Source organism: Ursus arctos, unplaced genomic scaffold (genome assembly GCF_023065955.2).
Source record: "Ursus arctos isolate Adak ecotype North America unplaced genomic scaffold, UrsArc2.0 scaffold_18, whole genome shotgun sequence".
Classification (NCBI taxonomy): domain Eukaryota; kingdom Metazoa; phylum Chordata; class Mammalia; order Carnivora; family Ursidae; genus Ursus; species Ursus arctos.
In genome coordinates this window covers 10,719,677-10,746,409 of record NW_026622852.1, presented here as the reverse complement: position 1 = coordinate 10,746,409, position 26,733 = coordinate 10,719,677, and the positions used below count along the sequence as shown (strand labels likewise).

The 26,733-nt window shown below is 47.5% G+C and overlaps 1 long non-coding RNA gene across 2 annotated transcripts; it reads right to left on the bottom strand.

Annotated features, from left to right (window-relative positions):
* Nucleotides 1-2,893: 2,893 nt before the first annotated feature.
* On the bottom strand, nt 2,894-25,221 carry LOC113260298 (uncharacterized). 2 transcript variants are annotated; one of them, XR_008959889.1, is made up of 4 exons: nt 25,105-25,214; nt 20,050-20,605; nt 4,635-7,691; nt 2,894-3,712 (listed from the first exon to the last, which is right to left on the bottom strand). It is a non-coding gene; the product is annotated as an uncharacterized LOC113260298 (long non-coding RNA). The 2 variants fall into 2 exon arrangements; XR_006410275.3 differs by having other exon boundaries at nt 2,894-7,691; nt 25,105-25,221.
* Between the last annotated feature and the right edge of the window lie 1,512 nt (nt 25,222-26,733).

The following is a 26,733-nucleotide window of genomic DNA, read 5'->3' as shown; positions in this document are numbered from 1 at the left end:
GAACCAGGGGGTGCTTTGCCGTCTATTTTCCCTCCTTCTGAAGAGCAGCACTGCTGTAGGTGCGGACTGCTGCGTCGGTCCAGGTCCAAGGAGCGAAGACGGCTCAGAGCAGAGCCACAGCCATAATTCACACGCAGCATTAGCAGGAATTAAACCTGTGTAAGTCACTGAGAGTGGAGAGGGTGTCATTTGTTCCCAGGGCATTACTTAGCTTAATCGGACTGATACAATGCTCTCACCAAGATTCAAGAGTCACATGATGGAGAATTCCCAAACATAGAGACAGACCAAATAACAATAATTAGAAGAAGAAATTAAAAAGACACTAACCTTAAAAAATCCATCTTCATATAAACAATTCATCCACATACATAATTTTTCAAGAATCATCTCCCTTCTTCAAGGTCTTCCTTCCCCTGTGGTTCTCCCAAGCTCTGCCCTAAGGCCCCCACAGCATATCAGAGTACAGAGTTTGCTTGAGTGGGACCCTTGGGGCCAAATCAGCAAGTTCCTCACAATCTCTGTTGTGTGTACGTTAGAGAGATTATTTATATTGATCTTACCTTTAAAAAAAGATCTCCGAATGTTAAAATTGATCAGGAAAGACTTCCACTGGGAGAGAATGGTTTTTGAAAAACACTCTGGCGGATTTAGACAATAAGAAGTTGTAAAGTGTGTGTGTGTGTGTGTGTGTATGTGTGTGTGTGTGTGTATGTGTGTGTATGATGTATGGGTGTGTATGTGTGTATCAACTTGATTTTTCGGTGGGTTCATTTCTAAAAAAAATTAGTTACGTGTTTGTTTTTTTTAAAGATTTTAGTTATTTATTTGTCAGAGAGAAAGAGTGAGAGAGCACAAGCAGGGGGAAAGCAGGCAGAGGGAGAAGCAGACTCCCCGCTGAGCAGTGAGCCTGATGTGGGGCTCGATCCCAGGACCCTGGGATCATGAGCCGAAGGCAGACTCTTAACCGACTGAGCCACCCAAGCATCTAGTTACATGTTTTAACAAATTTAATGAAAATAAGGAATCCATTATTTTTCTAGTTATACCATCAGAACAGTTGTGCCCGTTTGCAATAGAATTATTTTTCCTCTCCTAAGGAAATTAATTTCAGCCTAGTTTCCTGGCTTCCCCCAAAGTTTTCAGGTTCCAGTCCTTCATTCCCACCTGCGCATGACGTTCCGATCCTTACGACTCAGTTCACAGGCTGAAAAGAAGTCTGACGTCAAAAAGCAGGTTGACCAACAAATTGAAAAGCGATTTACCTTAGAAGCTTTGCCGAAGGGACTGGGCAGAACCAGTGGTAGTGCCGGGGGTTTCACTGACCCAAGGCGTCCAAATGGGTCACAGTCTATCTTCTCAGATGCTCGGCCCTCCCTCCCTTCCCTCACCCTGTCATCCATTCACTTCTCGGCCTTCCCAGCCTCAGTCCTTGACTAACCACCTTGTCACTCTACAGAGACCACCAGTGTCCCCCCTCCCACCTACCCAAATGGCCTCGGCCTCTTCCCCATCCCCCTGGACAGCTGCAGTGTCTGCCAGGGACCCCATCATCCTCGAAACTTCCTGTCCTCGCTCCATTGGGATTTCTCTTCCCTGGCCTCCTTCCTCGAGCCATTAGTTCTCAGTGGCCCATAGGGGCATCTCCTTGGCCCGGTTCTTGCTGCCCTTTCTCCCTGCGAGATTGTCATCCAGCCTCCCGCGTCCACCTGCTACTTCCAGGAGGCAGCCCTCGAGTGTGCGCTGCGCTCAGCAGCCTGCCTTCGCGCTGCGGCCGCCTTTCCACCTGCCTGCTCGCGCTCCCGCGTGTGGGCCTCCTCCTGGCTCTTCAGGACCAGGCAGCCGGTCCCGCTTCCCGGCCTCCTACGTTTCCCGGTTTAGCCGACTGCCCAGCACGAAACCCTCTTCTCTTTCTCCCCCAGAGCACGTCAGTAACAATGCTTGTTTCTATTCCTTCCCTTGACTTACCCCTCGCCCTCCCTCCCACCCCTCTCACTTCCACCTGGACCCTCCCTGCAGGCTCTTACCCGCTCTCCCAGAGTCCCATCCTCCAGTGCCACGTCCTCAGGTGCCGTATCCAGGTCCCAGAACTCAGCCACCTCGCACACGAAGCTGCCTCCGCCCTAGGACGGCGCTCGGGCCCTTCCCGATGGGCTCCCACACGCCCAGCAAGCCTTCACTGCTACTAACTCTCCGTGGGTTCCTAAGTGACTCCTCACTCCTTTTTATGGACCTAAGAGAGCAAAAGCCCTTCTAAAGACTCTCTAGAGAGGCTGGGAGGTTCTCTAGAGCCTCTGGAATCTGAGGGATCAAAGACTCTCCGGAGACTGGGCTTCGCCTACCTCAGGTGTGGGACCCCATGGAAAATAGTGACTTGTTCCATCGGCTTCAGGCCCCGTGCTCCCACTGCGGCTTCTCTCCGCAAGCCTTCCTCTTGTCACCAGTGACCCCAGCAAGTCACTGAAATGCCCTGAGCTGCAGGACCCTCCTCTGTAGGGTGGGACGAACACCTCACCTCACACTGTTTTGAGGACGTACTGACTTGTAACTAAAACCACTTACCACACGCCTGGCACATGGTAGAGACTCAGAAAATGTAGGGGTTTTTCCTTTATTTCCTGACCAAGCCTGTTTGTTTTCTAACCAGTAAAGCCTTGTCCCTAGGTGTTACCTTTTTCACATTCACGCATTATTTATTCGCCCACTGGTTATCGATAACTCGTGCACGCTTGGCATTGTTCTAGGTTCTAGGGACCCCTGAGTGACGACCACAGCTTCCTCAAGGGCCTGGTCTTAGCACAGGGCGGGGGCTATGCTCTCCTCCAGCCACACTAGAATTAGTGGTTCCTCCGCGTGAGTCCCCAGCCGGCAGAGTCTCATTTCATTTCTCCACTTTCTTTTACTTCGATTTCTGGTGCTTTCCTCCAACACTCATAGCTCGTGGCAGTGTATGATTGGAAAGAAAATAACTCGGAAAAACAGACAAGGTGCTTAAAGATGCATAAAGGGTTGCAAAACTACCCCCGTGGTGTTTGAAAATTACCAACACTTGAGAAGAAGCAAGGCTAAGAAATATTCATCTTTAACTAAATAAAGCCTTCCTCACCAGCGCAAGCTATTCAACTCCGAGAGCAGGGGGGACCTGGAGGTGTTTGGATCAAATCACCGTATCGATGAAACTGCTCTCCTCCATTTTGCTCCCAGCCAAAGTATAGTCATTCCAATTACTCCCAGACCAATTAGTTTGGGCCAAATCTCCTGAATCCGCAGGCTGAGGTCATGTCCTTCGTTGTCGCTCTGGTGTGGAGCTGAGTGCCGGGTGCTAGGTAGGTGCTCAGCAAATTCTGGCGGCCGTCGGGTTTGGGAAAGGGTCCTTAGAGGCTGGGTCACCCGCTTACTCATTTTTACATTCTTATACTAAGCACAGGGCTTGGTACACAGTAGGTGCTCAGTCCGTGTCTGCTCAATAAACAAAGGACTGAACAAAGGGATGGAAGGGTGTGAGTGGAAAGATGTCTAGAGGCTCCTTCTCAGCCCACAGGCCGTGATGCAGCTGTGATAGGTGGGCTGTGGCTCCCAGAGCACGGGGGACCCAGTGTCCCTGCCCTCGTGGTGGCCCAGGGTCGCGTCTGTGCAAGGCCGCTGCACACCCCCACCACAGAACCGGAGGCCTCCTGTGATCAGCCTCTTTGGAAAACTGCTTGCACCTGGCCTGGAAGAACACAATTAAAAGACGCCGTAAAAATTGACAGATCCCAGTGCGGAGGGCCGAAAATACATTACAATTCCAATCGAACCATAAATAAAGCCCCTAAATTAAATAAATCTCACACAATTATGGATTAAAACATGTTTAGTGTTAATGGCCTTGCACATGGACCCTGACTCCCGAAATTGTTGCTGAGGCTGCATGGCTGGGGGATTGCATCATAATTAACACCAGGCCGTCCCGGGAGGGGCCGGCCCGAGGTTCAGCTGTGGGCCTTCAGGAGGCGAGGAGGGGACCGATGAGGCTCCCTGCTCCCACACGTTCACCCAACCCTCTCTTGGCAACACTGATTCTCTGCTTGGAAGAATGGGACCTGGAGATGGCCATTCCTGCTCAGCGCCTGACCTGGGACACAAAGGCTTATTCTAGGTTTCGTGCTCTGGTTCCTTCCACAGTGTCCGTGTGCACCAAATAAATGACCCAGTACTGGAAAGGGATTGTTGAAGAAATATCTGGACAGTTCAGTGACTGCTCACTCCTACTCTGTTACTTCGAAGCCCATAAATTGTACTATAAATAATCAGCAATAATAGCAATAATATCATGCATAAGTTCCTCTAATAACCCTCAAACTTAAGCCGCTAGGAGCAAGGAGATTGGTCACATCATAAAGGACAAGAAAAGGTACAAGAGCTCTAGCCACCCCAAACCACTATGATTCCTCCGATTTAGGAAATCTTGCAGGAGAGGAGCCTGAAGCCTGGAGATCTCCTTCAAGACGGATTCTTACCTCTCACTGAGACTGAGCAGATGGAAAGAGGCACCACCCCCGTGGACCTGCCCCCGGAGCAGGTGGCTCTGTGGCTAAGGGCGTGGGTGCTGGGTTAGGGCAGCTGGGTTCCTACCGCCCGAGTCTGTCACTTACCAAGTGCATACTTGTCCCTGTGCTTCAGGCTCAGGTCTCCAAATGGATAAAAATAGTACTTTCTTCTTGGCAGCAAGGGTCTGGCCCACACGTTGCTGCTGTGATGATTGTCACTGTGGAGGAACGAAGCCCCATCCTCGCTCCCGCGCTCCAGCTGTGGACAGAGCACCCCTGTCCCCTAATGACAAGTCAGGAGAGAGTGCCTGCTTGCAGAGGTGGGAAGAACACGGTTGAGGGCAGACACGCTCCCAGTTGGCTAACTTGTCCCCTTGAGCAGCTTGCCTGCACCTAGAGAGAGGGGTGATGGGTACTCGCTGCGTTACTGGGAGGAGAGAAGGAAAGGAACACCATGAAACGGCCTTAATCTGAGCACCCTGCACAGGGTATCTGCACCCAGTAAATGCTGGCTTCCCCCCCTCCCAGGTATCTTTCAGTGGCCTCAGCAGAACCCAGGAAGTTCTTGAATGTCAGCTCACCCCAAGGAGGTTGGGGGCTTGGGGAGCGCTGGCTGAGAGATGCTGAGCCTCCCTGGGGAATGGCGCTCGGCAGCTAACAGGCTCCGTGCGGGGCTCTTCCCCCCGCCGCCCTCACGGTGAGGGAGCCCTTGACCATGGCTGTGTGCGGCCTCCAGTCCTCCTTCTCAGTCCTGACTTGGCATCTCTGATCATGCTATTGTCAGACCGAGATTTGAAAGACAGATCTTACTACATCATTGTCCTGCTGAGAAAAGTTTCAATGGGTCCCCCTTCCGAGAAAGTGTGAACTCCTTAGCAGTCTTTGCAAGAGGGTCTTCTGGATTTTTTTCGATCTCTATACCTTGCCGCTGAGTTACGTTCTCAGGCTCTCTCTGGCTCTTCTTTGCTCCTGTAGGCTTTGTGCATGTTCTTCCCCATGTTTAGAAGGTTCTTCCTGCTCCCCTGGCAAGCCTCACTTGGCCGGCTCCTGGTCTTGGCTTCTATATCCCGTCCCACATGAGGCCTTCCCTGCTCCCTCTTGCTTGAGCTCGGTGCCCCTCCTGGCTGCGTCCTCAGCAGCGTGCTCAGACCCCATCAACGTCCCAGTGTGTTCACGTGTGATCACCCAGTTACATGCCTGCAGCCCCCGCTAGACCACAAGCTCCAAGAGGGCTCCTTTCCTTCATTCACCACTGTATTCTCGCCAGAACATGGTGCCAGGCTCAGAACAGCTACAAGGGAGATGAGAGACAGAGAGAGAGAGGAGAAGAAAGAAAGAAAGAAAGAAAGAAAGAAAGAAAGAAAGAAAGAAAGAAAGAAAGAAAGAAAGAAAGAAAAGGAAGAAAAGAAAGAAAAGAAAGAAAGAAAAAGAATGGAAGGAAGGGAGGAAGGAAGGAAGGAGGAAGGAAAGAGGGAGGGAGGGAGGAAGAAAGGAAGGAAAGAGAGAGAAAGAGAGAAAGAAAGAAGAAAGAAAGAAAGAAAGAAAGAGAGAAAATTGCTCATTTTTGTATTCCCTGCCTGTCTGTGTGGTTTCTTGGCATCTCCACAAGGACAACCGAGCATGTGTCTTCCCTAGTGAATCAAGAGCCAGCTCTGAAAGTCCCACGGTGGAGGGGCCTCCTTGGAATAGGCAGTCGCCTGCGAATCTTGGACGTGCAGACACAGACACAGACGTACAGATGCAGGTGCAGATACACATACAGATGGTTTGCAAGGACTTGACCCCTGTGACTATGCACAGGCCGGCCAGACAAGTCTGAAGTCTGGGGGCCAACTGGAACTCCCGGGCATGGGTGGAAGCTGCAGTCCACGGGCAGAATTTCTTCTTCAGGGAAGTGTCTTGTCTTAAGACCTTCAACTGATTGAATCAGGCTCATTCCCAGTGATGTAGGATAATCTTGCTTACTTCAAGTGAACTGATCATAGACTTTAATCACATCTGCAAAATAATCTTACAGGGATATCTCGATTAGTGTTTGGGTCACCAAGGACTACAGCCTCACCAAGCCCACACATAAAACTCATCCCTCAGGCCTGGAGCTGCATTGAAAATCCAGGTGTCTTGCCTCCTGCCCCCCAGGAGGATCTTTGTGCCCTTGCATTTTCTCCTTGTTGAGGCAGAGAAGACTAGACTGCACCGCTCCGGGGCCTTCTCCAAAGGATATTTCCAGATAGGATTATCTCCAGAAGGATGGCTTTTTTTCTTGTAGTGAACTGCAAAGAATCTGGAAATCATGGGCACGTAATGTGAGAAACCATATTCGGCCTCCCAAAAGAGGAGTGAAGGAAGCCCTTGCCCGGAGGCCAGGAGCAGAAGGGAGTCGGAGGCAGGGCTCGTCTTTGCTCAGATGCACCAGGATAGCTGCTTGGGGGTTTGGGGCTGGCCTCCATTCTGATCCGTCAGTGCTGGGCATGTTGGTTGTTAAATATTTTGCCTATCAACACGAGGCCGAGGTTAGGCTCCCCTGGGCCAGTGTGGTTTAAGGAGAGTAGCCATTTAAAATAGACCTGACAGCTCAGCTAGTCAAAAAGGGCCATTGATACTTGAGAGTCCCTAAGACACATTCCCCTCTGTCAGTCCCAACATGGAGGTGGGGAACCAGTCACACCCCAGGGTGGCAAAGATTGTGCCATCAAGTGAATGCTGCAGAAATCCTTGTGGAATCCTGGCAGCAGAGAGCCTCCTCACGGTGGCTCCAATTAGAGAGAGAGACTGTAAAAGGACTTGCAGAGCATTGCTCGCAGGACTTGGAACTGGAGTCAGGGGCGTGCTAGAAAACTCCACACATCAGAGCCAGACAAGAGCGTGCGGGCTGCTGACTCTGTGCTCCGCAGGATAAGAATCAACCTAACCCCCAAGTATTTCCAGAAATGTGTTCCACACGCTGGTGGTCAGTGCCCTCCCCCTTCCCTCCACACACCCTACCCCCTGCCCCCCATCAAACGTCTGGAAATACTGAGACGAGAAGCTCAATGAAGTCGGAATCTTTTCCGAAGAGCTTCTGCTTGTTCACGTTCACCATCGTCGGAGCCGCGGAGTTGTCTACTGTGGCTGATGCTTCCAGTTGGAGGCAATGATTTCTGATTGGCCTCGTGACGTTTGCTACAGAAAAAAATACAGGTTTGGGACTAAGACAAAATAAATCCATGTCCTCAGGCCCAGTTGTGACAGCACGTTCAAGGGGAAGGATTCTCCCACCAGCACACCAGGCTTGGGGGGACCTGTTTACGCTCCCCCAGCAGCCAACGAGGACGCCCTGAAGTTGCTTCTGCCCGTTGCAAGGATCTTTTCTGCTGGGCCTGAACAACGTACGTTCCATCTGATTCAGTGTCTCCGATCCTACGGGCTCATCCGAAGGCGATAATAAGAGATGGCTATTGTCTCTTATTATTTAGATTAGAAAAAAGTGAAAACAGTCTAAGCAGCAAACAGGGTTGATTAAAAGACTTCAGGGATTTTTCAGTTGAACTTGAAAAACGTAAGTTTTAAAAGTTCATCAAGAAGTGGATGTATGTAAAAGGAGGGAAGGCAGCTTCGAAGAACGAGCAATGCCTTGATTTAACGAATATCAAAGCATATTATAAAACTGTAATGATTTAAGCAGCGTGATAGTTCCTCATATTTCTCTCTCTCTCTCTCTCACACACACACGTTTACTTTACTCATTCAGTTAGATCTTTAGTAAATACTGTTGAGTATTTCCTGACGTAGGTACTGTATTAGGACCGTCCTGGGGGCGCCTGGGTGGCTCAGTCGTTAAGCGTCTGCCTTCGGCTCAGGGCGTGATCCCGGCGTTATGGGATCAAGCCCCACATCAGGCTCCTCCGCTGGGAGCCTGCTTCTTCCTCTCCCACTCCCCCTGCCTGTGTTCCCTCTCTTGCTGGCTGTCTCTATCTCTGTCGAATAAATAAATAAAATCTTAAAAAAAAAAGGACCGTCCTAGCTGCTGACAATATAACACTGACTTATTTATCATTTGTGTTCATCCCTCCATTCCCAAACCCCACAGGGACACAAGCTTCACGAGGACAGCAGCTGGGTTTGCCTTGTTCACAGTTAAAGGGATCCTGAGTTTGTCCGTGATTTTCTAAATCAAGGTTGGCAATTATTCTTGTTGTTAAAGGGCCTGATAGAAAATACCATAGGCTTTGTGGCCATACTGTGTTATAACTGCTATAGCTTTGTTAAACCACAACCACAACAACAACAACAACAACACCCAAGCGCTTTAGTCACAAAGGCAGTGGGGCAGATTTGTCCCAATGGTCGTCATTTGCTGAATTTGATTCTAAGCCTAACATTTCGGTTTCAGGACCTCTTTCCATGCTTAAAAATGACTGAGGACGCTGAAGACCTTTTGCGGATGTGGGTAAATCTATCAACATTTTGCATGTAAAATTTAAAACTAAGAATTTTAAAAAAATATTCATTTTTTCATTTAAAAATAACAATAAGTCCATTGTATGGTAGGATGAAACAACTGTGTTCTCCAAAACAAAAAACTGGCGAAGATAATTTTACATTTTTGTAAACCTTTTTAACATCTGGCTTAATAAAAGACAGCTGGATTCTCATAGCTGCTTCTGTATTCAGTCTGGTGTGATATGTTGTTTTAGTTGAAAATTCAACCTCAAACAGAGATGAGGTTGGAAAGGGAGGCCTCAGAGAACCTCTGAAAAGGAGACCCTCAAGACACTTAGAGAACCACTGGCCCATGTTGATCAGGGGGGTTGTCTTCCCTTTTGCTACATCCTTAGTGTCCCAGACTCCCTTACAGCTGTGGTGACCGCGTGACCCTGTGGCAGTGGCCTTGGGCTAGCTAGTAAAGTTGGGCAATTTGATTAACTTGTACTTCTTTGCAACAAAAAGAAAAAAGAGAGAGAGAGAGATTTAATAAATTTCACATGTAAAGCACCTCCCTAATGTCTGATAATAGTAAGCAAGTGAGTGATACAATTATCTTTATCGCTCAGGAGTGATGATAGTCAGATCTCAGGAGTGTCTGCTTAGGGCAGCACTAGGTAGTGCTTACTTCATAGTAAGTGGGCACACCTCAGAGTGGGGACACCGCCCCTATGCAGCTACCCAAAGCAACTTTATACCAGGCTGTGAACAAGAGGGATTAACAGAGGGTCACGGCAAAGAGCAGGAAACAGGATGAAGTTGGATATCTGACATCGCCGCTCCTTAAATCTGTTGGCCAAATGCAGCCCCGTGGCTCTGGATGGCCGCCATGTTGCTGGTGTCCATTTCATCTACCAATTCCTCTGTGATAAGCAGAATTCTAAAGATGTCCCCCAAGATACCTGTCCCCTGAGTATTCAATCAAACACTCATCTAGGTACTGCTGTGAAGGGGCATGAAGGATGTAATTTAGTTTACTCATCAAGCTAACCTTAAAATAGAGAGAGTAGCCTGGATTATCCAGGTGGCCCAGTCTTGAGCTCATAAAAGCAGAGGAATTTCTCCAGCTGGAGTCAGAGAGGTGTGGTGCAGGAGGATGGCAGAGGACAGATAAGGAAGAGGGGAGATTAGTGGGATGTGACACATGAGCAGAGCTTAGCCATTGCTGGCTTTGAAGATGGCGGAACATGGAGGAAGCAGGGCAGGAGCCACAAACTGCAGGTGTCCTCCAAAAGCTGAGAGCCGGCCCTGCATGAAGGCTAGCAAGGGAATGGGGACTTCATTCCTACAATGTCACAGACCTGAATTTGGCCAACAACCCAAATAAGCCTGGAAGCAGATTTTCACCCAGAGCTTCCGGTGAGCAATACAGCCCTTCTGACTTCTTGAGTTTAGCCCAGTGGGACCCTGTCAAACTTCTGACCTGTAGAATCTCCAGATAATAAATTTGTCCTGGTTTAAGCCACCAGGTTTGTAGTAATTTCAAAGTAGCAATCGTAAACTAATCTATTCTCTCTTCTCACTTTGGGTTTGGTCCATGCTGTGGCCTCACCCTACGGCTCCCTGGAGAACAATCTGTCCACCTAAGCAGGACACCCTTTGTTTATTATGCAGGACAGAATGGCTTCTCCCTGTGTCTGCTTAATCCTAACAGAACCCATGACAGACTCAAGTCAGTGCCACAATGTGGCCTTTCCACAAAAACCTCATTCATGATGAATTCTCTCACCCCCTAGAAGGCAGAAATGGCTGCATTAAATATATTGCATGTGTCCTGTCATATTTTTTCCTCTCCAAATCATAATGGGATTGTAGATGGGCAAAGTGCCCTTCCCTCTATCATTCAGGTAGAGATTCAAAAGCTCCATGAAGATGCTGGAGTTGTGCCTTCTCTGGGGCAAGATCCTGTTCCTTCTGTTTGTTTTGGGGGAGAGCAGGGGGATAGAACCTGAATCAGAGCTGAGTGGTTTTGATACCTCTGCTGAGTCAAGCAGGTAGAAACATCCAGATAATGTTCAGGGCTAACATGTATATGCTGTTTTCTTCCCACTATAGAAAAGCAAGCAACTGTGACCTTCTCATCCATCTTAATTTAGTTGCTTTCAATCAACAATTACCAAAGAACTTTCTTGTTTTCCTCACTTGGATCACTGATTCTTGGTCATGGATGTTGACCTTACAAACTCAAACAAAACCAGACCAACTGGGTGTAAGTTTGAAAAGCTGAACTAGAAGGGAATATATTCATGAGATCAACCCCTTGGCTCTTCAGAGTTTGGTCTCAATTTTAAGCTTGTTTCAGACAGATTCTAACAGGACTCATGCTTCTTAATACCTGTATGGTCTTCAATTGGTTATCCGGGTAATGAGAGCTTTGTCTTCATCTTCTAACTTCTGTCCTAGGGCTGAGCTTCCCAGCAGGGCAGAGGTTGTTCTAGAGCCTACAGAGGCCCTATGTTTGGTAGGGATTAAGTGGAAAGGTCCTGTGTTTTCTTTTTCTCTCCAGCCCATCTTCCCTCACAGAATGAAGGCAAAATCCTAGGATGGTGCAAGCAAGAAGAGAAGTGAAGCCCTTGCTGCTGTACAACGTGGTGTGTGTGTGTGTGTATGTTTCTGCATATTGCCAAAGAGCTCAGGAATGCTCCTTCTCTAAAATCTTGATAGCATTTAGAGCCTGAGCCACATATTAGTTTGAGCTATTATTTCTCTTTCTACAGGTGCAACTTATTTCCAAAGCAAAATTGCTATCTCCTTGCACCCAGGAAGCACATCTTTAAGAAGAAACACCTTTAAGAAGAAAACTGCTGTATTGTGTTTGTCATAGATGTGCAATGCTGTAGTGTGTCAGTACCATGATAGTCAGCCCGTCCTCTATGGAACATTCATGTTCTAGTTACACTGCTTCTTTGCTGTTGGCATATTGTGATGAAGACCCTTGTGCATGAAATTTTGGTGTCTTTTATCTATTTACTTTTTTAAATGTTTACAAATCTGATTAGTAAAAATATGTTTTAACTTGAGTTTCTTTGTTTATTGCGGAGTGAGTGTGTGTTGCTCCATCATCTATTAGCATCCATGTGCTAGGTCTGTTTAAAGATCTATTCCATTGGTCTGTTCACTGTGTCTTGTCCAAGTTTCTCACCTGAGATGTTTTGAAAGCTGACAGCAGAACTCCACCCTTACTTGTAAAAAGTTAGTTATCTTTACCAACCTATTCTTCTAGATGGGTCTGAGAAGCCCACTTGGGTTTTTGTTGAAATCACAACCAGCCTAGATGGTGATTCAGAAGCATAAACTGCTCCACGGTAGTCTGCACATCTCCCATCCGTAACATGATTTCCTTCTCTATATAAGTTTTCCGTCATAAATTGTAGTGAAGATCTGTTGTTTTCTTCCTGTGGTTTCTTCATATTTATTGCTAGAGCTTTTCTTAGTTATTTTTTGCTTAGGTTACTATGGTGAATAAAAGCTGCTTTTCCTTTATACTGTATATATTCAAATATGTTTTTTGTTATACTGAAATATTTTTAATATATGGTCATTTAGCTACTTTCCTTTATTGATTCTAGGAGATTTTCCAATTGATTTTTTTACATTGTCTGGTTATATAATTTTGACATCCATGAATAATAATCATTCTCTTTGTTTCTAAAGACTTATTTATTTATTATTTGGGGGGGCAGAGAGAGAGAGAGAGAACCTCAAGCAAACTCTCTGGCGAGCACAGAGCCCACCACGGAAGTCTACGCAGGGCTTGATCTTATGACCCTGGGAGCATGACCTGAGCTGAAATCAAGAGTTGGAGGCTTAACCAATTGAGTCACCCAGGCACCCCTCTTTGTTTCTAATAATTATACTTCTTATTCTGTTCCATACCTTTCTTATTGGTCAAAGTTTCTACAATGTTAAATAATAATCACATGAACCAAGATGTATGTTGCAGCATTATTCATACAAGGGGAAAGTCAATACCTTCTAAAAGTTTCCTTCAGATTCAAAATTCACTTAAGGTCATGTTCATTTTTAGGATTATTGTCAAATTGAGGAACTCTCATACTGAGTCGATTCCATATATTAGCTGCAAGATTTTTTTTCTCTTATTCTTATTTTATTGAAGTTGCCTATGTCCTTTTCTTGGAAGATGAGTGGCTTTGCATGTGGAGGGTGTCTGTGAATGTTTATTGGATTGAAGATGACTCATACTTGCTCTAGTACTGTCTTCCAGGGCAATGAATAGTTGCTTCAATCCAGAAAAGCAAAACACTAACTCACTCAAAATTTTCAGACCAAGGGTTCCAGAGAGTGCCAAGGTGGATCTTAGGAAAACCATTTCACAATGGGGTGAAGAGCCACAAAGTCAGGGCTCATTTTCCTTAGCTGTGTGGAAGATTCCTTAGCTAAGATGTGGAAGAAGATTTTACACATGCTGGCTTCTGCCTCTGTGTATTTAAAAATTTGCTTCTCCTTTTACCCACATACTCCTAGTACTTGGCATTCTGGGACATGTTCATGTCTTAATGTGACCTCTGGCTCTTCTTGTTTGCCTCAGGACACCAGGTGAGTGGGCAGAGTGGGTAGTAGGAATATTCCTGGAAGCCATTTTTATCCCAGGACAGCCAGAAGTGACCTCACTGTACATGGCAGTGACTGAGAACCACATACATACGTTGTGTTGTTACGCCCAAACTAATGCATCTGCAGCTCCACTCCTCATTAGCCCCACCCCTCAACACTCACGTCTACTCCAACACTACCCCAGAGGCAAGGAGAGTGAAATCAGGGTGGGCAAAGAGATTAGCTTAACTGATCATAAAGATCTTGTTAAAATCTTGTGCTTTTTGCAAATTCTACCAGACGTCAAATGCTGCGCTGTGCACGAGAGTGCTCTAGGAGGTGCCGTTCAGATCATGGGTATCACCGAGGTGCATATTTATTACCACAATTTTCTGGCACGTGGCATTAAAATGTCTCATTCTAACCGATTAAGAGTTGTCTGAAGAATTTTGACTGAAGGAAATAGTCTTGAGGAGGGGAGAATGTGTGTTCCTCATTTGCACAAAGGCTCTGTATGGGACAGTGACAGCCCTGGTTTGGAGGTTTTGTCCGTTTTTGGCCTACTGAAACCATGCCAGTGTGGTAGAGAGTGGTCATGGTTCCATCTTATGGTTTAAGAAGGAGCCAATGGACAAGGCCCTCCAGCCCCAAAGGTCCTTTCGAGTCATTTATTTCTTCCTTAAATCCCCACATGCCCTGACTCCATCCAGTTCTACGGGAAGCTGGAGGGCAAATGATTTGGGTTGGGGCGCAGAAGGACGTGCAGTAGAAACCTGACTCATCTTCTTACGGCCACACATCTAGAGGAAAGAACTTAACCTTCTGTCCTGCTTTTCTCTAAAATGAAGGAAAATAGTATTTACTTCAGAGTAGTTGGAGAATTTACATTTTTTTTTCCTGTAAAGTACTTAACACAATTCCTGACCTGCATGAACTCTCAACAAATGGTGTTATCATTATTTCCATCATTCGCTCCTGCTTTCCAAATGCTGGCTCTTTGGATTTCTTTGCCTTTCCCATCCCCCTGGTCCGTTGATCTCTCCCCACTCTGAGGCTCTTCTTTCCAGAGCATTGATTGCACCTTATTTCATGTGCTCTCTCCCCTGATGGATTTTAAGTTCCCTGGGGACATTGTTCCATAAGTCTTTGTTTCCCCCTGAGGACCCTACAAGGTCTTTTCACGGGTCAGAACGTTATTGCTTTTGGCCAAAGCTATTGCAGAACTGACAATCACTGGGTCTTCAAAATACAACATAGGATGAATGTACAACAAAATCAATGTAGATATTTGAGAGAAAGTAAAAACAAAGTGTTAGTACTTTTTTCATGAGGTAAATCATCAGGCAAATGCACGGTTTTGTTTTTTTGTTTGTTTGTTTGTTTTAAGAGGCTTTAGCTCAGTTTTGTTGAAGGGATGTGCACAAATAGAGAAATTTGAATCATTACATGCAGTTGGAAATTTAATTTTTCCTTCTGTGTTCAAAAGCTTAGACTTGTTGGAATCCCATAAGCCATAAGGATTGTCGTTAGATGGTGGGGACGGTGGGGACGAGGGTGAGCTATAATCACCCCAGTGTTAGCTCAGGTTGCTCACGGATACTATCAAGTAGACGGGGATATATGGTTTCTCTGTTTTCTGATGGCTGATGCCATGGTTTGGGCGTCACTTGCCATCACTTCTCTATCATAAACAGTCATTCATGTTCACTTGGGATCTGGCTCTAAACAGCTATTCCTGGCTCTCCTTTTCACTTCCCGTGAATTCTACATACCAGCCTATCTGGACATCTGCCATTTTCCTCACAGTCTCTTCCTGCTCTTCTCCCTGCCCTGACCCTCCATCCTCCTGTCCTGATGACCTTTTCTCCTCCCGCTTCCACCCAACTGTTGCAATTGTCTCATCCTTCAAGGTTTATGTTCCACTCCAACCACCTCCAGGTAGAATTAACTGCCCTCCTGAATGATCTCACAGCATTTCATTCAAGCCTTTATGACCTCGTTGGCCATGCTCCTCAGTCTTCTCTGCCAGACCCTCCATACCCTTCTGTCCTCCATATGCTGGAGTCCTTGGTCCCAGGCTTCTCTGCTCTGCCTATACTCTCTGCCTCAGTGATCCCATCCAGAATTATGACATTAATAGCATCAACATGAGGTGACCTCAAATTTATCTCTGCAGCTCTTGCTGAGCCCCGGGCTTGACTCCACAGCTACCCCCTCTAATCTTCACTTGGATGCTAATAGGCACCTCAAACTCACATGCACCAAGCGATCTCTTGATTTCACCCACTCAAATCTGCTTCCCATTGGAGCAAAAGAAACCAGCTTCAGTTAGTTGCTCAGGCTAAGAACATTGGCCTCCTCATCCTGGATGTAGCTCTCATCCACTCTATAAACAAATCTTGGGCTCTTCCTTCAGAGATTGCCACGATCCTATTTCTTACCCTTTTTTCTGCTCCTGAGTCCAACATGTCTCCCTGAATCCATTCTTGCAGACTATTCTCACAAAGCAGCCAGAGGGATCTTGATAAAATGAAAATTTGTGTATGTCAACCCCACTCAAAACCCTCTAAAGGCATCCTGCCACATGCAGAAAGAAATCCACTGTCCTTCCTGCCTACGAGATACGACCAGCTCTGGCCTCTGGCCCCCTTCCAATGCCATCTCCTGCTGGCCTCTCCTTGCTTTGGGCCCAGTCACGCTGGTCTCCTGGCTCTTCCTTGAACACACCAAGAACACACCTGTCTCAAGACCTTTGCACTTTGTCTTCTCTGACTACTTTCATGCTTTTGCTCAAATGTGCCTCCTCAGTGAGGCCCTCGCTGACCATCCCCATTCAAAGCAGCAGCTCCCCATCTGTATCCAACACTATCTCCAACCCCTGTCTTACTTTTCTTTACAGCATTTTCCTGAAACCCTGTCTTCCCTTGTGGACCCGTTCATTATCTGCTGCTCCCACGGGAATGGAAGCTCCTTCAGGGCAGGGACGTTGTCTTAGTCACTGCTGTGGTCGTGTGCCTCGAACAGCGCCAAGCATATAGTAGGTCCATGGTACATTGGGTTTGCATATGAATAAGCCTGTATCTCGGCCTGTCTCATATCATAGTCTTTTTTTTCCCCCCACACTAGCCTGCGTCTTCCCTTTACTCCACGAGCAATTTGGGAAACAGAGGCCATTTCTTACTGCCCTGAATTACTCATCTAGTCACTTGGACCTTGGTCTGTGCTTGTGGACCTGAAGTGGAAAGGCTTGTGTAGCTCATGAGAGGTACGATGAACTGGGCAAGTGTGCTCCCGTGACTACTTGAATTCTCCCAATGGCTTTGTACTGTTGGGCTGTCCCTTTAAGAAGAGGGTGGCACATTTGTGGCGGAACCTGGCTCTGGAAGGTTGTCTCAACAGCGGCTGAACCTATGTGAAGGCCCCCGCTGATGCTTTCACCTCACCCAGTTGAACAGGGATTCCCTCCAATGGCCAGACAACTGAGGAAAGATGAGCATATCCTTTCATAAAAGTGAAATGTCTGCTGCACCTTCCCCTCTGCTCTGGCTGTGGGAGACCCTGGGTGAGAGGACGGGAGGAGGGGCATCAGTGAAGCCACTCTGAGGTGACTGTGGCAGTGTCTGGGTGCCAGGCTGCCCCTCGAGGGAGTTAGCACCCATAACTGAGAGGGAGCCGACCCTGGGAGACAGGGACCAGCGGTGGCCCGCTCACGGGGAGCACTGTTACACGAAGACCCCCTAAGCCACAGACTTCCCTCACTGACAGCCGCGTAGCCCAGGTCCCCAATTTCTTCTGTAGTTAACCCCAGTTACCATTTCATTTTTCCCTGCCGACCGTGCTCCACCAACTAAACACAAAGCCGTAAATCTTAGGACATCTGGGTGTGCAGTACCTAAGCAACCCTGACGCTGATTCCTTAAGAAAACTCATTTCTTGTAATGCGAGCCCTGCTGAGGATGGCCATGTCAACTTATTAGACTTTTTACTTGGCCGTATCGATTCCGCTCTACCCCGATGCGGCCCGTAATGCTGGCTAATGTTATTGACGAGCCATCAGTCTTGTGGAGAAGTGTGGGGCTTGCAGCTCTTTCCGAACCACAAAAACCTCTTGGTGGACAGTGATGGAGAGAAGGAGGAGGCCATGAGTGGGGCTCTCAGGCCAGCTCTGTGCAGGCCCGGGTACTTTAATGAAAGACATAGTCTCGGTGGCGAGAGACAGATGCAGCTCTCCAGAAGCCATTTATTTATGAAATAATTATGAACGCACAGTTGAATCATGGATTTTTGTTACTGTGTGTGTCCAACACTCTTTCTTGATTCATATTTTGTTGTAAATGGAGTGCTGTTGGTTACGGGGCGGGGGGTAGTGGGAGGGGGGAGGGCAACGGGACACCTTCGGGCAGGAGTCCTGTGACATGTTTTCTCTCTTCCATCCGAGGCACTGGCTGTCCTCCCCCTCCTACCACTGTGTGTCCAAGCTGGGCCAGAGCTGTCTCCAGAGGGAGTTCAGTTCTGATCTAGTCTCACAAGGGACCAAGTTTTTGACCCTGCAAATCTGCTTCACTCAAAGAAGCTCAGCTCTCAAGGGGCAGCAAAGGCGGAGCTTACGGACTCTCACGGGCTGGTGTGGAGGGGGGCCTTCGATGGGGTACCTCAAACAAGCATGAGTACCAAAGATGCCCACTTTCCAAGCTCCTTACATATCAGACTCTGACTCTTATCTGGGGCGATTTCCTACCCTTTCCACGGGTTTCTGTTTTATTTTAATTTTAATTAATTAATTAATTAATTAATTTATTTATTTGAGAAAGGGAGGGAGCAAGAGGGAGAGGGAGAGAGAATGCAAGCAGACTCCACGCTGAGCACAGAGCCTGATGTGGGGCTTGGTCCCACGACTGTGAGATCATAACCTGAGCTGAAACCAAGAGTCAGATGCTTAACCGACTGAGCCACCCAGGCGCACCTATAGGCTTCTGTTTTAAAACACCATAGGCTGGGGGGCTTAAAACCAGACATTTATTTCTCACAGTTCTGGTGGCTGGGAAGTCCAAGGTCAAGGCTCCAGCACCTTCAGTGTTTGGAGAGGGCCCTTTTCCTGGCTAACTGGCAGTAGCCTTCTTGCTGTACCCTCATGTGGCATGGTCTTCTCCTCTCCTTATTAGGGCACTGATCTCACCAAGGGGCCCCACCTTAAAATAAGTAAAGGAGAAGAAAAAAGACTCCCCACCTCACCACCCCCTGGCTCCTTCAAAGCAAAGAGACTACCTTTGGCTCTTCAGCTCATCATCTTCCCCCACCTCTCATGGTTTCTCTGGCCAGAAGAGAAACCTCAGTGTGTCTCATGCTGTGTATATCTACTGTAATGGATCCAAGACCAAGTCGAGTACCTTGATGGTGAAAAATATAAATTAAGGGCTGATACCCAGTTTTCATGCTTTGTGTTGGTATTAGGGAAGCAGAGTAACAAATTGGATCAATCCTGAGAAAGCTTGAGTAGAGAACTTCTAGAGTCTTGAGGTGAGTGAAGCTGACTGTGGGATTTATTTCTAGCAGGGCTGCTGGAGAAGCAAATGATCAAGCCATGTGCTCTAGCAGTTTCTGTGCTGTTTAATGGGTGCAAGGCTTTCATGGCCCCCTCCTTGTGGTCTTCCCAGTGCATTCCTTCTTTGCCTCACACCACGGCTCTTCATGTGTTGTCTTCCTACCATACCGTGAGCCCCTGGAGAAGCAGAACAGCATCCTGGCAAATTTGAGTCTTGGTACATAAAGGGCACTTCATAAATATTTGCAAATGAATGAAGGTATCTGTTTTATTTTTATGTTAGGCTTTTTTCTCAGAGGCTATAACCTCCAACTATTCTCAGCTCAGCTCTTCTGAAAAGTCTAGATGGTCTAAACTATCCTTGGGCACAGAATATTCATCCACTGATGATTTTTAAAATTGTTATAAAGCAGTAGAACTCCTTCCTTCCCAACAAGACCTAAACTGAACCCCCAAAGTATGAAACAGATCAAATTGGAGCTCATTTGGAGAAGAAATGGGGTGATAGAAGAAGAAGGATCGGGAAGAAGCCAGATCTTCCGAAGGCTCGGGGCACTTGCACATATCTGAAGGCAGAGGGGCAGGTGGCAGTGAATATGGGGAAACCGAAGATGTGTGGGGTGTCACCCCATCCCTGAGCCTCCTTGCTCCCATCACACACACACTCACACACACACTGTCACATTTAATACAATCATACACACACCCACTTATACCACATGCAATCCCAGGAAGGGAAAAGAAAAAAAACAGAAAAATTGGATTTTGACACTTCACAGGATGGTCCTCACCTGTTTGCCCTTTCTTCCCACAGATCAGGGAAGTGTCCCAGATGTCATTTCCCTCCCACCTCCTGCAAGATCGTCTTCTGACTCAAGCTTTTGGAGCACCTGCTCCACTGAGCTCTAGGCTTCCTGGATCCGTTATCAATTAGCTGGTGACCTTGGGCAAGTTACTTACCTTTTTGTTCTTATTTACTTCCAGTCTGAAATGGGCATGATAATACTACTTGTTTCAGAGGTTTGTTGAGAGGATTCGATGATTTAATGGATGTAGATGCTTGGAATTGCGGCTGGCACAAAATAATCCTGTTCGGTGGTATTTCAATCCTACAGCAACTCGACAAGGGAGGTGCTTTTTAGATGAGGAAACTGAGATTCAGGGACAAATAATCTACCCAAAGTCTCTCAGCTACCAAGTAGCAGAGCAGGGCTCGCTTCCAGCCCCACTGCCTCTTGTCTGCCGACACTTTGGAGTCTCCTGAATCATCTCGAGCAAGTGGCACTTTCTGAGCCCTTTGCCTGGGGTCTGCGGGCTCCTCTGATGTCACTGCCACCTGTGTTTTCACCCTCTGTGAATGTTGAGTCCCTCCGGACTAAGTCTCCCTGTTTATCTCTGTGAGGTCAAGTACGAGCCAGGCATCAGGCTTTCTGGGTAGCCCACAGGTCATCACCTTGATCACTGAGGTTGGTTTGGGCCACGTGGTGTTTGGTGGCCTTGGGGGACATGCAGCATCCTGTAGAAAAGGGATTTCAAAAATAGATAGAGTCAATATATACCATTAATAGGAACAGCAAAGGCTGCTGCATTCTTCAAGGTAATGACCTCCCCGAGGGCAAGGAGCGTGACTGCTTAATCACCTCCTATGGACTCATGGGCACATTCGTCTTTAATCAGTCTTTTTTTTTTTTTTTTTAGCTAATGGCAACAAAACTAAGACCTTTCCAACTTTCATTTTATGCTTTTGAAAGTATTTTTTCCTGATAGCCACACACACAAAAAAGAGGACCATGCAGAAAAATATGATATTTTTATTTTGCATTGAGAACTTTGGGATCACTGGGGGAATAATCAGAGCATCATTGTGGGGGGGCAGGTCCTGGAGATGATCACCCACATTAACACACACACTTCTCCACTCAGTGCTGGCAAAATCAATGTGGTCCCTGCCTTTAGAAAGTTCTACAAAGCAGTAGAGGCCCTTAGTCTAGGGAAAATAGGACCTGAATGCATGAAGCCACTCAGTAACCACCCAAGGCAGAGTTTATGTCTAACTGGGGCACATTTGGGGCAGTCTGAGAAGGGAGAGGTCAGTCTGTGATCATCCAGGGGTAAGCGGTTGGGTGGCAGTGATGGGAAAGGGAAAGAGACCCTAAGGGGGGAAGCCGTACCTCTCAGGGACCTGGAAATCAGAGAGGGCAGGGCACTGGTGAATCCAGACTACAAGCCCCAGTCCCTCTAACACCGAAGTATCACCGAGAGAGGTACAGACGCTAAGAGGGAAAGCCGATTGGGCTGGCGCCAAATCATTAAGTTTGCCAACTTCTTGGCATGATTCAATCCGATGCCGAGTGGAAGGGTCCTGGGGGCGGCTACAGATCAGAGATTTGCTGACGTGATCGCTGCAGGAGAGTCCTGGGCTGTGGAATAAGCCCACGAAGAACACAAAGAGCCTTCGGAGAGGTAGCAGAGGCAGGGGTATGAGGCACCAGGGGACCCAATGGAAGACAGATTTTGCAGAAGAGTGTGTGTTCTGCGGGGACACGTTCCTCTGAGAAGCCTGGAGAGTTAAGGATTAGGAAATAGTCCTTGGGTTGGAGGTTAAGGTTTTTCTGAGGACCTTTGAGAGCATCTTCAGTAGAGCCATGAGGTGGAAACCAGTTAGAGAGAAGGGTTTAGGGAGGAAATGGGAGAGGGGAAAGTCATCCCTGAAGGAAATAACCACTTATAGGCCCAAAGGTTTGAAACCGAATAGGACCTAATGACCCAGGATGCAGGCTCCAAGGGCAGCCTCTTCGCAGAGCAGCAACGCTGTATGTTTGTATCCGATGGAAGTGACCCAGAGGAGCATGAGGATGAAGGAGGGAAGACTGGGGGTGCGCCAAGGTGAGCCACGAAGAAGATCCCTTCAGGAGTTCGGATAGATGAGCTGAAGGGGTGACCTCAGCAAAGTGGAAGGAGACATGTGGCTTATATGGGAGTGTGAGGTTGACTGATGGAGGAGAGGCAGGAGAGGAGGCTGGAGGGTGAAACTTCCTGTACCACGTGACCATGGCTTTCTCCAATGTAGGAGGTCAAGTCACTCTGGCAGGAAATTCTAAAAGGGAGGGGTGACCACTGGGGTGCAAGAGAGGGTGCTTCCAGGGTTCCCCCCCCCCACAAATGTCAATCAAAGCTACCATGCCACTTGCTTGCCTGGGGAGTCAGAGCCCTTTCCTGAACCATCCGTGGGCCCCCTTAAAAGGACAGGTTGGAAGCAGAAGCCAAAGTAGCATTTCTCAACATAGCTGAGGGGATCAAAGCAGGGATCAGCGAGGGCCTCCCAGGAGGAGAGGAGATGCCCTGCTAAAATGGAGACATTTTCAGAGGGGGAGGCCCCAGGCACCAACACAGACTCACTCTAGGCATAAAGCCAAACAGCATCACAGGAGGGGATGCTGAAAAGGCGGAACCAAGCAAGTGCAGAGAACTGTGATCTTCTTCAGATCAGTGAACAGAAGCTTTTTTCTAACAAAGCCCTGTGTCTGGTACTGTGTCTGGTACCCATGCAGCCCCATGCACCAGCCCTGGGAGCCTGTGGCAGACATGAGGTAAGGCCGTTGCTCTGAAAGGGAGGCAGGTGCTGTAGTAATAATAATAATAATAACAACAACAACTAATACTTTTGGAGTGCACTGCTTTCCCTCCTTTACATAAAACTCATTGGCTTTATTTTATATAAACTTTACATTAAACTCATTGAAAGGCCCAGTGAGTAAGTCCCATTACTATCTCCATCCTTCATATAAAGAAACAGAGGCACCAAGACATTCAATCACTTGCTCGATGACCCATAACCCTCCAAGGTCTAAGGTCTGGATCCAGGTAGTGTGATGTCTCGTGGGTGACACTGTCAACATTCTCATCTCCAAGCTTTTGCTGAGTACCTACTATGTGCAGGGCTCTATGCTCAGTGGCGGAAACCAAAGGAAAGGGATGGGTTGGGTCCAGCTTCGGGTGGCTTGGAGGTTCTAGCAGATCAGGGCTACTACTATGACGTAGTAACACTTTCCCAGGATTTCCTATATCCTGTTTATGCCATACACTCCTACCCCTATTTCTTGAATAAAGAAATGCACAAATGTAGACATGGATTTAAATAAGTGGATAATTACTCATCATTCCTGGCTTGTTAAATGTGTAGGATTCATCAGTTTCCTGAAACAAAACAGAACGATCAAGTTTCCACCAGTGAAACTGGATTGAATTGTGCTCCTCCTGGGCCGTCTACCTCCTTGAAGTGGTTGTCTTCCATCATTGTCTCTGGGCTCATAGGCCAACCCAGGTTAATGCCCGTGGTGGGTGGTCCAGGTGGGTAGGACTCCGAAGTGCCTCCGCTCAGTTTGCGCCAAGTTCAGGTCCCACACTAAGTCCTCTTGATTCTTCCCAACACAGGTCTCCTGCACACTGATTCCTTTGCTGTATGAGCCTCCCTGCCCTAATTCTGGCCTTGACATCTCTTATCTGTACTACTGTTAATAGTCTCTGAACAGACAGACGTGGGGCTTTCAAGTCAGATGCATCTGAATTTGATCTTGAATCTACCACTTGTGGTTTCATACTCAGACAAATGTCTGGAACTCTTTGACTTCCGTTGCCTTACCTGCACATTTTGGAAAACAATACTTTGCCTGCAAGTATAAGAGAATGATCACCTCAAATGCCTACTACAGGTTCGCCCTTGATGCTTTTATACCTTGTGGGTGTTATTGTTAGACCTCCCACCCCAAGCCAGCCTACTATGTCACTGCCAGATTCATCTTCCCCAAATCCAATTTCGATCACGTCATTCCCTGTCCTCCTGCAAAAGCTGCAGTTGCCAGTGGACAAAGTCTATTTGTGAGGGGAGTTACTTCGTTTTTCCTTTCTGGATGCCAGAATCTTGACTCCAAGAGTCAGGTGCCTCCTACTCAGCCCACTCACTCTATAAAAATGCCTGGAGAGGTTCTTCAATTTACAAAGACAATACAAGGGTTTGTTAGTCATGGTTGAACCCACTCAATGGGGTGAGACCAATATAAGTTTCACTGTATGGTCAGGTTATACATACTTATGTGATGGGATAAGAATTTTTAGAAATGTCAACAGAATTTTCTCCCTGTGATCATTCCTCTGCCCTTTGCCCCCTTCAATTAGGCTAGTCATTCTGGACTCATTCCCTCAGGAAAGAATGTGATAGGAGAAAACAGAGAGAAGGGGGACCCCTCAGAAGCCTTTGAGTTCCAAAGGCTGAGCCCCTATGGGGAAAGAGAGAATGAGTTAACAAAAGATAGAGGAGAAAATCAGGATTAAGAACCAAGATTTTCTGGCCTCTACCCCACTAGAAAAATCGCTGGGATTAGGGAAAAGAGGAAAGGGTAGGGACCAGGGAAGGGGGAGCTGTACCTCAGCAGCCCCATGCGGTCAGCCTGCACACCGCTCCCCATTACCTGCAGCCCCAACACTCTGAGAGTTCTACTTCCTGCCACCCGCTGAGGACTTCCCTTCCCAGCAGCTCGAGTGTTTTTGACCAACCCATGAGAAGGACACTCTTTTTGCTCTGAGACTTGCTTCAGCCCATCCGACTAACTTCCTAAAGATCTACTTGGTCAACAGTGGCTTGGAAAGACCCTATTACAATTGTATATTACAAACCAAATCACACACAGCAGGGCTCTGGTTCATATTAAGTAAACGTGTCTCTATTCCAGTCAGACATGAATTTATCCCCTTCAAAGAATGAAGCTGTAATAAAGAGGTAGAGGGGAACAGGATCTTTTTGAGATGGGGACCCTGCTTGGGCTTGGCACCTCCTGGTATTGATGCCACATAAGGGGTAATACAGAGGGTAAATTTCTGACGTGCTAGAAAGAGGTTTTTCTCCTCCCCTTCTGACCTGGGGGTCCTCTCTCCAGTGCCACCTTCTGGGTTGGGCCTCCTAGAGGGAGGGTGGGTGATTCTGGAGGGGTGGGTAGGAACATAGTCAGATCCAATTACCTGGGAGAAGCTGTCCGTCAGTTCAGACACCCCGTGAAGCCTTCTGTGGTAGACTATTCCATCAGTGGCCCCCAGGAAGCCATACTTTCCTGTGCGGTTCCCTCCCCTATGGACTCTGGGCTTGGCCACGGGGCTTGTTTGGCCAATGAGACATTAGCAAGCATGATGTAAGCAGACACTCGACAAGCGCTTGTGCAATGGTCCCCTTGGGACTTTCCTCCGGGAAACCGGCTACTATTTGGTAAGAAAGCCAATGCAGACTACTGGAGAAAGAAAGCCCCGTGGAGGAAAACCAAGGTACACTGGCTCTCATCCAGCACCAATTACTAGCTGTGTGGATAACACCTTCATGGACATTTCCCCACCTGAGAGAAGCAGCCTGAGAGACCCCAGCAGACGCACATGGGACAGAGTTACGTTATCCCCTCTGAGCCTTCTCCAAGTTGTAGAATCATGAGCAGATAATGGCTGTTGTCATCTCGAGCCACTACGTTTGGGGTAGTTTGTTACATAGCAAAAAGTAACAGAAATATCTTCTTTCTGGGGGTTACTTTCCTTCCCAGTTGCAGGGATTTCCCACAAGGTAGGGAACGTATCCAGTCTGATCACCTATATCTTCAGCCCCTAACAGCCTATAATAAGTGTCCAGTAAATATTTGTGGAATTTATGGCGTGAAACCACACAGCATTTATACTGCATTACAGTGCTCTTTATCCTGTCCTTCTAAAACCGGGAGCTTCTGAGCCTTGAAGCTTCTATTTATTGTAAATGAATGGTGGGCAAATTTCTAAGAGATCTATATGTGTAACAGTTTGTTAATGGGAATTTGACTATTATTGTCTATGGCCTTTCGGTTAACTGAAAACCGAGAACAAGGGATGATAAATACCCCTGCCTTCCAAAGACTGGTGGTCGACACATTTGCAGCTCGTGTTGAGATGACTACAGTCTTTCCTGACACCTTATTCCATTCTTTGCCTCCAGTCTATATAAGATGAAGACGGGCACTAGAAATTTGTAACTAGAAATCTGGCTAGAAGCTGGAGCCAAACAGCCTGAATTCGAATCCCCACTTCGCCACACACCAACTGGGAGACTTGGGCCAAGTTACATCACCTCTCTGTTCTCCCATTTGCTCATCTGTACAGTGGGGGTGATGATAGCATCTACCGCACAGGGCTGCTGTGAGGATTAAGGGGGTCACTGTATAGAGGCTAGGCAGCTCTGTGTACGGAACCCCGAGAACAGCGCCCAGCTCACAGTAAGGGCCGGCATCAGCTACCCTCAGTGTCCTCAGAGCGAATGAAGAACTCTTTGAAGAAAATTGGCTGTTGGGGAGGGGCATACATGTCCTGGTGGGAGAACCCCAAGTTTGGGGCTGTTTGCCAGAGGGGAGCTGACATATCATTTGTTGCCCCGCTCCACCTTCCAGCTGAATGATTGTTGAACTGAAGAAACATCCCGACCCTTCCTGAGCCTCTCTGGGAGTGGACCCGGTGAGAGAATTCTTTCAAAAACTTGACCTGCATCCCCTGGCAGCTGGAGGCACCAAGAAGGGAAAAGTCCAAGGGGTGGCAGAGTGAGGAGAAAGGCCTGAGGGGGTGTTTGCACCCCCCAGGGTCTGAGAG